The 11406-nt window shown below is 35.3% G+C and overlaps 1 long non-coding RNA gene across 1 annotated transcript; it reads right to left on the reverse strand.

The window, feature by feature from the left end:
- Window positions 1-8803: 8803 nt before the first annotated feature.
- LOC108831391 (uncharacterized) lies at window positions 8804-9577 on the reverse strand. The gene is made up of 4 exons (XR_001946349.2): window positions 9463-9577; window positions 9323-9365; window positions 9115-9205; window positions 8804-8981 (listed from the first exon to the last, which is right to left on the reverse strand). It is a non-coding gene; the product is annotated as an uncharacterized LOC108831391 (long non-coding RNA).
- Between the last annotated feature and the right edge of the window lie 1829 nt (window positions 9578-11406).

An 11406-nucleotide genomic window follows, 5' to 3' on the forward strand; every position in this document is an offset into this window, starting at 1 on the left:
TAAATGATGAGATTTTTCAGAAAAAGGTGCAAGACATTTCTTAAGAAAATGCATATATCAAAGAAAGGCTGAGCAAAATTGAAGGATTGGAGAAAATGATAGCAATCTTGTGTCCTGCTATTCTGTCCACGAGGATCAACAATTAAGTCTCTGCTAGGTGCTTTTGTTTTTTTCTGAGTTTTTATTAGTTTTATCTAGCTTTCAAATTGTCATTGGTGTTTCTCGAATAATGCATTGTTGAATTTTTTATATTTAATTTTATTTAATAAAGTTGATGATTTGGCTTTTATATTTTATTTTGTGTTATTATATAATATATTTACTGTAAAGACAAATAATGCATCTAATATATTATACAAAATACTGCAACAATATATTTGCACCAAATATGTTATTTAAAAGAAATTGCAACGAAAGTTTACAACAACAATGCTAGATATTTTATTTAGCAACTTTTGTTACAATTTAAATTTCATCCGTACGTAATAATTATACCAAAATATTTTAAACGTCTTGTTGCATTAATACTATTAAATTGCAATAAAACATTATTGCAAATTTGCTATGTTGTTTGCTATATATTTTCCGTAGCAATGATTTGCCACTATAAAATAGCAACAAAACATTATTGCAAATTTGCTATGTTGTTTGCTATATATTTTCCGTAGCAATGATTTGCCACTATTAATGTTGCACAAATACGTTGTAAATGGACAAACAAAATTGTTACAAAAAAAATTGTTGCATTATTATGACATATATTGCAACAACTCAATTTGTTGCTAATTTTGCTACATATATGCAGCAAACAAAAATTTGCAACATCCAAACAGCAAGAAGTTAAAATTTGTCACATTTTTATTGCAATTTTATATTTGCAACAAAATAATAACATAATGCAACAAAATATCATTATTGCAATAGAGCTATTTTCTGGTAGTGTCCAGCCCGGATCCCTACAATAATACAATATAAAAGGTTACTCAGATCTATATAACAACTAAGATTGAAGACAAAAAAATGGCAATGTTGTTTAAAGATCATACCAAATCAATTGCATATCAAGATATCCAGAATAATACTTTTCCACCACACTCGTTTAAATTTGGAGACATGTGCCGAAAAGTAAGCTGGAGAACAAAAATATACATAGTATTGGTGACACGCTGGGGAAAAACATAAGTGAGGGAAGACAAAAGACCAACCTCCAATAACCAAAACCACTCAAAATCACCCAAAGAACCGGTTGATTCCTGATCCAATTTGCTTTTCTCCACCATCCAAAGATGTGAGCCAGGAAAAACGTGTCAATTACTGTGTCCTGAAAATTTGTTAGAAAGCATAAGCCTTTAGATGAATATGAAAGTTATGCCAACCAAAATGAAAATTAGATGATAAGAAATCAACTGTTTAGAAATAATAAAAAGGAGTTGATGAGAATTCCATACATAAAGATTTTTAAACAAGTTTATCTGTCATAGATAAGATATAAGCACCATATGATCTCTCACGAAGTTCTGCGACATGAGCAAAAAGAACGGTAAATCACAAATGGTAAGTAGAAAACAATAAACGCTGACTCTCTGAGAACATAAGACCTATTCCAAGGTCAGGGAGGAGAAACTTCCTATCACCATCACATTTATAGGTGGAATAGTTGTCATAACTATTAGAGTTTTCTCACCAAAAACAAAACTCTAAAGAGAGAGAATCAAAATCTTTTCAAAGTGAATCTGGAAGAGCAAACAACTACCAAAATGGTGGTCATCTCATGATAAGGCCTGATTAGAACCCTGCATAAAGAAGGAAAAATTATTTACATCAAAATAAACTGTCAGAAAGAGATTCATACGGTGAGAGGGAGGATGAAACAGATCCAGTCTGATAAAAACATGGAGTTGCTCTTTAACAATCCTCAACATTACACTAACCGGATGTTTCTCATGGGATCCCTTCCTGCTCGATCTGCATAATTAACACATTGAACCCATAAATCTGGATTTTTTTTTGCTTTTGTTTAGCGTCTTTGGGGAGTTCGAGAGAAGCTAGGAAGCCGTCTGAGATTATAGCGTCAAGTTCGGGGAGTTGAAGAGAAAGGTTGTTTTTGATTTTTAATGAATTGGAAAGGCTTGATGAATCATCCTAGTAGGAGGCAGGTGTTACACCGTAAGCATAGAGTCAGATTATGTTAAGGTTTTGATGGGGACTATGGAAAAGACAAAGTGTGGAATCGCTATCAATAAAATATTCAATCCCGCGCTTTGAAAGCGCGGGTCAAAATCTAGTTGGATATAACAAAATATGACAAATAACACTTTTGTGAAAAAGTTTACACAATTAGAAGCTTTGTAAATTAAAGGCACTTTCTGATACTGTGCAATGGTTTTTTAAGACCTTCATATCCCTTTTCAATAATGTTTAGTTTTTTTTTCTAGATACAAACAATACAAAATATTAGACAAATTCATACCAATTTTACTTTTGAACTTAGAAATGTCTTACCACATTGAATTTCTCCTGTGTATCCGTCAATTATTTGTGGCCATAATTTTTGTACCGCCTCTCAATTCCTTCCTCCCATTGTTTAATCATATCAGTTTTATTCAAAGCCTGCTTATTTTTCTGAAGGGGAGAGCACCACCAATCAATGTCGTCTCAACTTCAGTGGGTTTCCAGAACCAAGAATCTAAACCTTCTTTCATACCTTGGTGTTTTATTATCTCACTTTTACTAATTTCATTTCCTTTGATAGTGAGGTTCAGAAGGCAAATAACCTCATTCAAGTTCGTCTTTTCTTTTCTCTTCAATCTTTTATTTAGCTTTTTCAGGGTCAAATTTTGATTTATAACTTAATTTTGAAACGATCTACAGCTAAATTCTATGTTGGGTGAGAGTATTATGACGATCCATTATATATAGCCAATTGAAATGAAAAATTGGAAAATAAGAGAATGAAATGAATATAAAGCTTCTTTTCTAGTGTTTTAGCTGTTTGTTTAATAAATAATTAATAAATATTTATACTAATGTAAAATAATATTTTTAAAGTATGATTAGTTTACAGAGGTAGCATATAGATTAGAGTAAACTTCAAATATTTCAAGAGGCTGTGGAATATTGATTTATGGGGGCAAATTATATAAACTATGGTAGAAAGTGTGATTATATCATTCTCCACATATGTAACATGAAGACCCCCTTTACCCCTTACTTTCTAGGCGAGCTCAGGTGGGATCGCTGCTGCCACTACAAGAAATATGTCCATTGTTAGCGCGGGTTTTATGCTATGTTAGGGTTTTGATAGCGTTTTACCAAAGGCTATGTATACGGCAGCAATCATAGGTATCCCCCCTAGGATAGCGTTTTCCTGTGATGCTACGAAATGTTAATTTACAATAGCACTAACTGGGTGATGTTATTAACTAATCTATGGCACGTTTATTTTCTGTTACAAATCAATTATGATACATATTTCGTGCAATGGTAGAGACTTCTACAATCGCAAAAGCTTATTCTGGTAATTGCAGTTATTAAGTGCTATACAAAAGGGTGTAATAGCTTCGAAATATATCATGATAGTTTAAATTATATGTAATTTGGAATGCTATGATTTGTAATGACAACAGTTTTTTTAGCTATTGTTTTTGTGTATAAGAGCTATGATTTGCTTAATACGTAATTTGTTTCACCAAAACAGAAATTCAAATCCAAACAAATCCATTCATAAAATAAGTTCCAACTACATAAGTCATTACACAAAAGTGTTACTGATGCCATTTGAAAACTGATACCAAAGTCATAAGAAATAATATATATCATACATGGAGTTCATTAGTCTAGCTTAAAACTAGCTAATCTGGACTTAAGTTCTTCATTCCCCCTGCTCCCTAAGATGAGATAAACTCTGATCATCAACAAAGCAATTACATATGCAGGGTTATAACAAAAAATAAAACACTTACAGCAGCTTAAAAGATGACCAATTTATCAATTGGCTAAGCAATTGATGAACCATGTGCATCTTTCAAACACTCAATCTCATCTGATTTCCTCCAAACTTCTGCATCATCTACGAGCACAACATCTACCCAAACTCTAGCTGCTTTCGGACCTAAGCGTACAAAGTGGACCATTTGAGCTGGGTCGGTTGAATGCACACGTCCTTCAGCAACAACTTGTTTCTTCACACCAACGTCCATCAGTTTGCACTTCTGATTCGGTTTCACAGCTTGAGATCCAAGCTTCATCTGACACTTTACAATATACATGAGCACAAGTTCAAACTGAGACTAATATAATCAGATGAAAGCAAAATGAGTAAAAAACAATTACCTGATCAGTTGGTGGAGAATCCTCAGTAGGAGAAGACGTTATTGCACCTGATTTTGCACCTGATTTTGCACCTTTTGTAACACCTTTTCCAGCGGGTAAACCTACCGATGTATCTTTGCTACCAGTTTCTCTTCCGTGTCGTACTGATGATGAAGGGGCAGTGTTTGGAGAAGGAGAATGTTGTCTTGTTGATCCTGGTGTGTTTTCAAAGACAACTTTCCGAGCAGACCATGATATAAAAGAGTTTAAACAGTTGTCAAGGTAAGCAAGATCCATCGTAGGCCTCCATAAATATGTTCCCTCGTGAAGCACAACATCCAGAAATACTTTAACAGCTTTAGGTCCGAGAGGAATGCCATTAAACAGTGCCTTTGGTTCTTGTGTCTGACAACGCCCTTCACCGACAACTACACTATCATCAGTCAAATCCAGTATTTTGCATTTGTTGAGAGAATTTGCTCTCGAACCCTGTCAAAAATATTCAGATATCAAACTCATCATAGACGAAATCTTGACCTTAATTACTATGTGAATGCAAGAGAAATAGTGTTTACCAGTGGTGCAATGTCTTCTGATCCAAGGCCCATACCTAGTTCGACACATTTATTATTCGGCCAAGCAATGATTTGACTAACAGCTTCCTTAATTGTTCACATGTTACTCGCAGGTCTCCAGAGGAATGCTTTCGGTTCATTAGCAGTTTCAACTAAGACCTTTGCATCCTTAGGTCCTAGGCGACTGTCATTCACTATGTCATCTGGGTCAGAAGCAAGGATACGGCCCTCAGCAATGTTCCCATCTTCATTAGCCCAATCAATCAGAAGACATTTCTTTTGTGATCTCTTGTTCACACTCTGTCAAATGTGGTCAAGAGTTAAAAATCCTAGTGTAAAATAAATTAAAAAAAAACCATTGATCTCATAGTGTTAAAAATCCTAGTGTAACAATGAGAGCATGATGTTCTCCTTCTTCATGCATAAGTCAGGTGGCAAGTTGTAGTTTACCAGTAAAACAGGCTAGCAACTGTACATCGAGTTCTTCATATTGAATGGATTGAATCCATCTGTTGAAAGTACAAGCCTGATGTTCCTTGCTTCAGCTGCAAACGTTGGGTATTTAGCATCCATCTGATCCCATGTCACTGAATCAACAGGGTGACGAAGCTTACCATCATTTCTTTTGTTCATAGAGTGCCACCGTAAATCCTTAGCCATTTCCTCTGAACGGAACATTCTCTTCAGTCTAGGAATTATAGGAAAATAACGTAATACCTTTTGTGGAACGCCCCTCTTCTTCTCACCAGTATGCATATTTGTCTTCCATTTCGAAGCCTTACACTTTAGACACTTCTCAAGCTTCTCGAACCTCTTTCTGAACAGACAGCAATCATTAATACATGCATGAATCTTCTCATAACCCATGTCGAAGGATTTCAGAAATTTCTTCACGTCATACAGTGATGTGTGAAGCACATTTTCCTCTGGTAATATTTCCGGCAATGTCTCTAGCAGATCATTGAAGCTCTTGTCAGACCACCCATTCTGAGTCTTCAGTCGAAATAATGAAACAATTGCAGAGAGCTTACTATGGTTGACACAGCTCGGATACATGGGTGTTTCAGCCTCAGCTAACTTTGCCAAAAACTCATCTTCTTTCTTGTTGTCTCCCTCTGCAGCTTCAGATAAATCCCCCGTCTCAGCTAACTCTTTCAGCTCTGTACAGCCCAAAGATCTCATCATTCCATTCAGTTGCTCTACTTTCACCTGCAACCTCTGAGTTCACTTCTCCATGTAGATACCAATCACTCCGCATCTTATAACCCCCCTCCATTCCCCTGGTAACTAGATGGTGAACTACAACACTTGCTGAATGACGATCAATGTTACGGCAGTCTATGCACGGGCATATAATCATATCAATCCCTCCCATAGCTGAAGCCACATCCCGGACAAACTGTGAAGCCCCTCTCTCATATCCAGGATCAACTCTTCCATTAACAATCAAAATGAAAACAAAAGAAACATGTTAGTGAGATGCACCAAATTAAAGCTAAAATATATATATGCTTAAGATCAGTAACTGCTTAGATGTACCCAAGCTTTGTCCATCGTACTGTGTTCGAACCTAAGTTGAAAGCTTTTCGTAACATAAATGTGATGTCAAGTTGTCCTCAGAGCATATAACGATACATAAAATCCAAAAAATCATCAAAATAATTCAGAGCATATAACAATACCAAACAAGAACTCAAAGCAACCAAGAACTCAAAGCAAATAAGAACTCAAAGCAAATAAGAACTCAGAGCAACCAAGAACTCAAAAAGTAAAATAATAAATTAGAGATTATGTAAATCGATATTAACTCAAAATTAGGACTTCCAATACCTTCGAGATGTAAAAGCGGAGCTGAAACAAAGAACTGTGGCGGCTGGGAGAAGCGGCGAGGATGGTTTGAAGCGGCGATGATGGTTTGAGCTTCGTCGGAGATTGGTTTCGAGATGGAGGTTGATAGAGATTGGTTCCCGAGCTAATTGGTTTCCAGATTTTTTTTTCGAGAGAGAATCAATGGGGATTTCATTTAGGGTTCAATAGAGAAAGAGGGAAAATGTGAGAGATGAGAGGGAAACTCGATGAGAGTGAGGGAAAAGCTAATTTTTCACTAAGTGTTTCGCGAAAAAACTTATTTTAGGTTCCCGCTTACTAAAACTCTATCATAGCATTTATCTAATGCTGTTATATAATTAAAAAATATTACCCTCATCAACGACAGCAGTTCGGTAAACGAGCTATAACAATGTGCTATGAATAGCAACTTTTTTTTGTAGTGTGCATTTAGCTCGGTTTTCTGGACGTTCAGGTATATTCGATGCTCAGATAGTCACCTCTAGTCATTGTAGTTCACATTACCATTGTCCTAAACTGTTAAAAGTCGATACCGTATGGATATTGTGCTTGTGAATGAATTATAATGACCACACTAAAGTGTAACAATTTGATTTATTAAGAAGAAGCTGTATTGAATTACGAGTTCTCTTGGTCTGGCCGGTCTATGTATGTTATGCTCAGTAGTAGATGTTGCAGGCATAAATGAACATGGTGGTGCTAATTTATCACATTTTTGAAGTATGATTTGTACTTTATTTATTCAGCACATAGCCATGTGGACAACATACTTGCTATTGTTTTAATAGATACTAGGATCGGCCCGCCCTACGGGCGGGATATGATTATCGTGTGATATATATACTTTTATTATCGTATACTTTCATCGCAATATATATGTTTATATTCCTAGAATTTATTATTTAATATTTACAAATTGATTAGTTTTGTTTTTTAGTATATTTACAAATTAATATCACCATTTTAATTTTTAGTTTGTGGTTGTTGGATATATATATTTTTTGGATAAGCGGCGACCTTTTTATCAGTGTGATTTTGAGTCCAACGCCATATTGCGAAGAAGGAATTATGAAATAGAATTCGATTTTATTTCAGACATTGAACCTTAAAATATGTTGTTTAAGACAACAAAGTTTTTAATGTGTTTGTAACAGATGTGCCGCATCGGATTTCAATGGTGTAGAGATGACATGTAATCATAGCTTTGACATTCAAATTAGTTATAATGTAAACTGATATCCTTGTTACTTTAACCTTTGTGGAGCGATATCTTTAAAGAAAGTAAAAGTGATTTTAGAAGAGCAGCTTGTGAAATCAGCGTCTCTAGCATTGGTTCATTTTAGTTGTGCTTATTCACCATCCAAACATGTTCGAACTATGCATGGTTGACCTATGTCTCATCCCTGAATATATCGTTATGCTCGTATTCATAAATTTCATTGACATGATACTTCAGTTGTTGTGTGCAGATGTTGTAAGCCTTACTATGTGGTGTTATTACGTAAGTAGTCAAAGCTGGCATAGGAGGAGGGACAATGGGTGCGACCGCCAGGGGTCCAACCTCATGTTTCCCCATATAATTATAATTAATTTCTTTTATCTTTTTTTGTATATTTCTATATTCTACACATTTTTCAACTGTTTTTATTAGAAAAATAGATTGAAAAGGACCCAAAAGTAGTTAAAAGTTTTTTTATTTATTTTCATCATAAAATTTACAAAATAGTTATTTATAAAATTTTCCTAATATTTTTTAATTTTGAATAAACATAGATTTAGGGGTACAATTTTTTTCTTTGCCTTAGGGTTCATCAAAATGATGAGCCGACCCCGTAAGTAGTTTTCTATCCATTGGACGTGGTGTGCCTTGATGTTTTTATATCAGGCCTTCACGTGTTCTGTGATTCATTATTGGATCCCCATTTAGTTGCATGTATTAAAGTAGTGGCGGAGATTTGGAGACGAACGATGTTTCACTGTCAAGGGTCTTCTTTGTTTGGTTTCAGTTTATTCTGGTATAATTTGCAAATCAATTATTTGGTGCAACCATTTAACCAATGTCCCATTTAAGGTTTTCGATATTAATAAATATTTTTTTTAAAGATATTCTCATCTTTATCATGACGATAGAAAGAAAAATAGCAATTCTCGAAAATACATCAAATTTAAAAGATCACACAAACAGCTGATATATCACTTATTTCCTTAATCAAAGTCTGGCTTCTTCTGCTGGAAGCCCACAAACAGCTGGAGATTGATGAAGAGCAGCCAAGATGTCAAACTGTTGATAAAAACATCAAAGAGTCAAAGCCAATGTGAAGAAAAGAAAAGCTATCTAGATGATCATGTGATGTAAAATTATTAAATACTATTATTTCACCTCGTCATCTTCTCTTCTCAGCTTCCCTGCCAATTGAGAATATAGGTGGCTGCAATCTTGCAAGCTTCCTCACAATTTTTTGTCACATAGACTGAAAGAAAGAAATATGATAATAGAACATGTGTCAATACACTTGTCAAAGAGTCTAAATTCAAACTAACTGTAAACAAAAGGGTTGAGAGATGCAGAGCAATAAGATTGAACTTACGTTTAACTTTTCTCTTATATTCTTTCATACAATATCCTTGGGACTGCAGCAGTTTTGTAAACCAAGTCAGTATGCATATACGATTTTCAAAGATAAAATATGGATTATGTGATGTTCAAAACAGTAGAACAAAAACTCACTGGTTAGTAAGTCACGCTTTATCTTGACATCACGGGCAGCTCGAGGCCTAGTTGCACCCAAAGCTTCGCTGCAGACACCTAACTGATTCCTTTGGAAAAGTCTCTCAGTTTGTTTCACAAAGATCTAACACAGTTCGCTTAGCTTTAACAACAATTTCTTCCAGATATGTGAATCAAACAGAACGCAGCAAGAGACTACTTTCTATAGCATATGGTGTTCAATAAAAGCTGGCGCACCAGGTTGTTGCAGACAGAATTGATAAGCGTCATGACCTTTCACTCTGTCAAACAATAACTCAACTGAGATTCAAGTCCTAACCTTAGACAAAAAAAAACACATCTGTAACTGTGCAAACCAAGCAACGGGATCAATGTCAGTATCCATTATAATCATGCTCTTGCGAGCAAGAGCAACCTGTGCAAACATAACAGTGCGAGAATAGATACAATTAACATGTGTGAATTTCAACGTAGTATTGACTCTACCAAACAGGAAACCACGATCATTACTAAACAACAGGATATGGTTCACGGGAAAATACAGTGATAATAATAACGATGTAGATCGCAGCTAATAATGAATCAGACCTCGAGATAAGTAGAAGAAAGATTCAGATATCGTGAGTTGAAGAGAAGAGATCGTAACATATTTATACCTGATTTCGCCGACGTTCTCCTTCAATCAAACTTCGTAGTGGCCTCATGATTTAAGAGGATTAAAGATGATTAATCACCACGAACACCGTTACAGAAACTGAATCGCCCTTCCGCCGATCAAAGGAGAACGATAATCACGAATGAGTTCTTCACAACCGATTAGGGTTTCTCTCTCGTCGCATTGTAGATGGGCCGCAAACCGGAGCGTGAGATGAAGCCCAATTGAGATGAGACGATGAAAGACGGAGACCACAACACTGCGTTTCATTTAATAAAGACACGTGTCAAGCCTGTAGAGCTCGAATTTCTGAGCTGTCATCCCATGTGGCATCATGGGAGGGATGAAAACTGTATTTTATATATAAAGATTTACCGGTTCATGTGGATAGGTTTTTATGGATGGCTTCTTATGGATTGGCTCATGTGGACATGTCATGTGAACTCGTCATTACTCATGATCAAATTTGATGGCTAAAGGTTTGAAAAAGTAGAATTGAATTTAAGAGTTGATATTAAAATAAAAAATTAGAGTTTTAAGGTCCTCGACATCTCCTCTCGTCTTTCTGATCTTTTCGTCTGGCATTATGGACTGGTGGTTAGGTCAAGCTCGATCGCGGGTCGAGGTTGGAGTTTTGTTGCATGTGAGGTATGCGTTCTCTTTTCTGTGCAGGTGTTTTTGGTTGTGTCTTCTGTTGTCTGAATCTGTCGCATTCAGGAGTTTTATGAAGATCAGTAGGTTTTAACTTACCGGATTATGAAGTCATGAGTCTTGGTGATGGAAACATTTCTCTCAGTTTGGGAGTGGAATATATTGTTCATTGTCGTGAGAATCAGATGTGATCAGGCAGGGATCTTATTTGGTTGGCTCTGTTACTACTGACGTTTTCATAAGTGAGTAAGAGAGTGAAAAGCAATTCCATTGTTTTTGTTTTATCTGACTTTCCTTCTCACAATTTTCATTTGCATTTACTATTACCCACAGGTGTATTAGCTAATTTATGATGCCTACTGGTATATTTTCTTTTATGTTCTGTTGCTGTTTTTTTGACTTAGTATTGTAAGAACACTTCATTGAAATTTAAGCGTTAAAAAGTGTTAATATTTTTTGGGGGTTTAATTTAAGTTTAAGATTCAGGGTTAAATTTAAAATTTGATGTTAAAATATTAGAGTTTTCAGATTTTAGTCACTTTTACAAATAGTCACGAAAATAGTAACGATAGTTTTATAAATAATCACGAAAAAAACTTTTGTGATTAACTCGTAACTAAAAACCATTTTAATGAAAA

The sequence above is a fragment of the Raphanus sativus genome, unplaced genomic scaffold (genome assembly GCF_000801105.2).
Source record: "Raphanus sativus cultivar WK10039 unplaced genomic scaffold, ASM80110v3 Scaffold1815, whole genome shotgun sequence".
Classification (NCBI taxonomy): domain Eukaryota; kingdom Viridiplantae; phylum Streptophyta; class Magnoliopsida; order Brassicales; family Brassicaceae; genus Raphanus; species Raphanus sativus.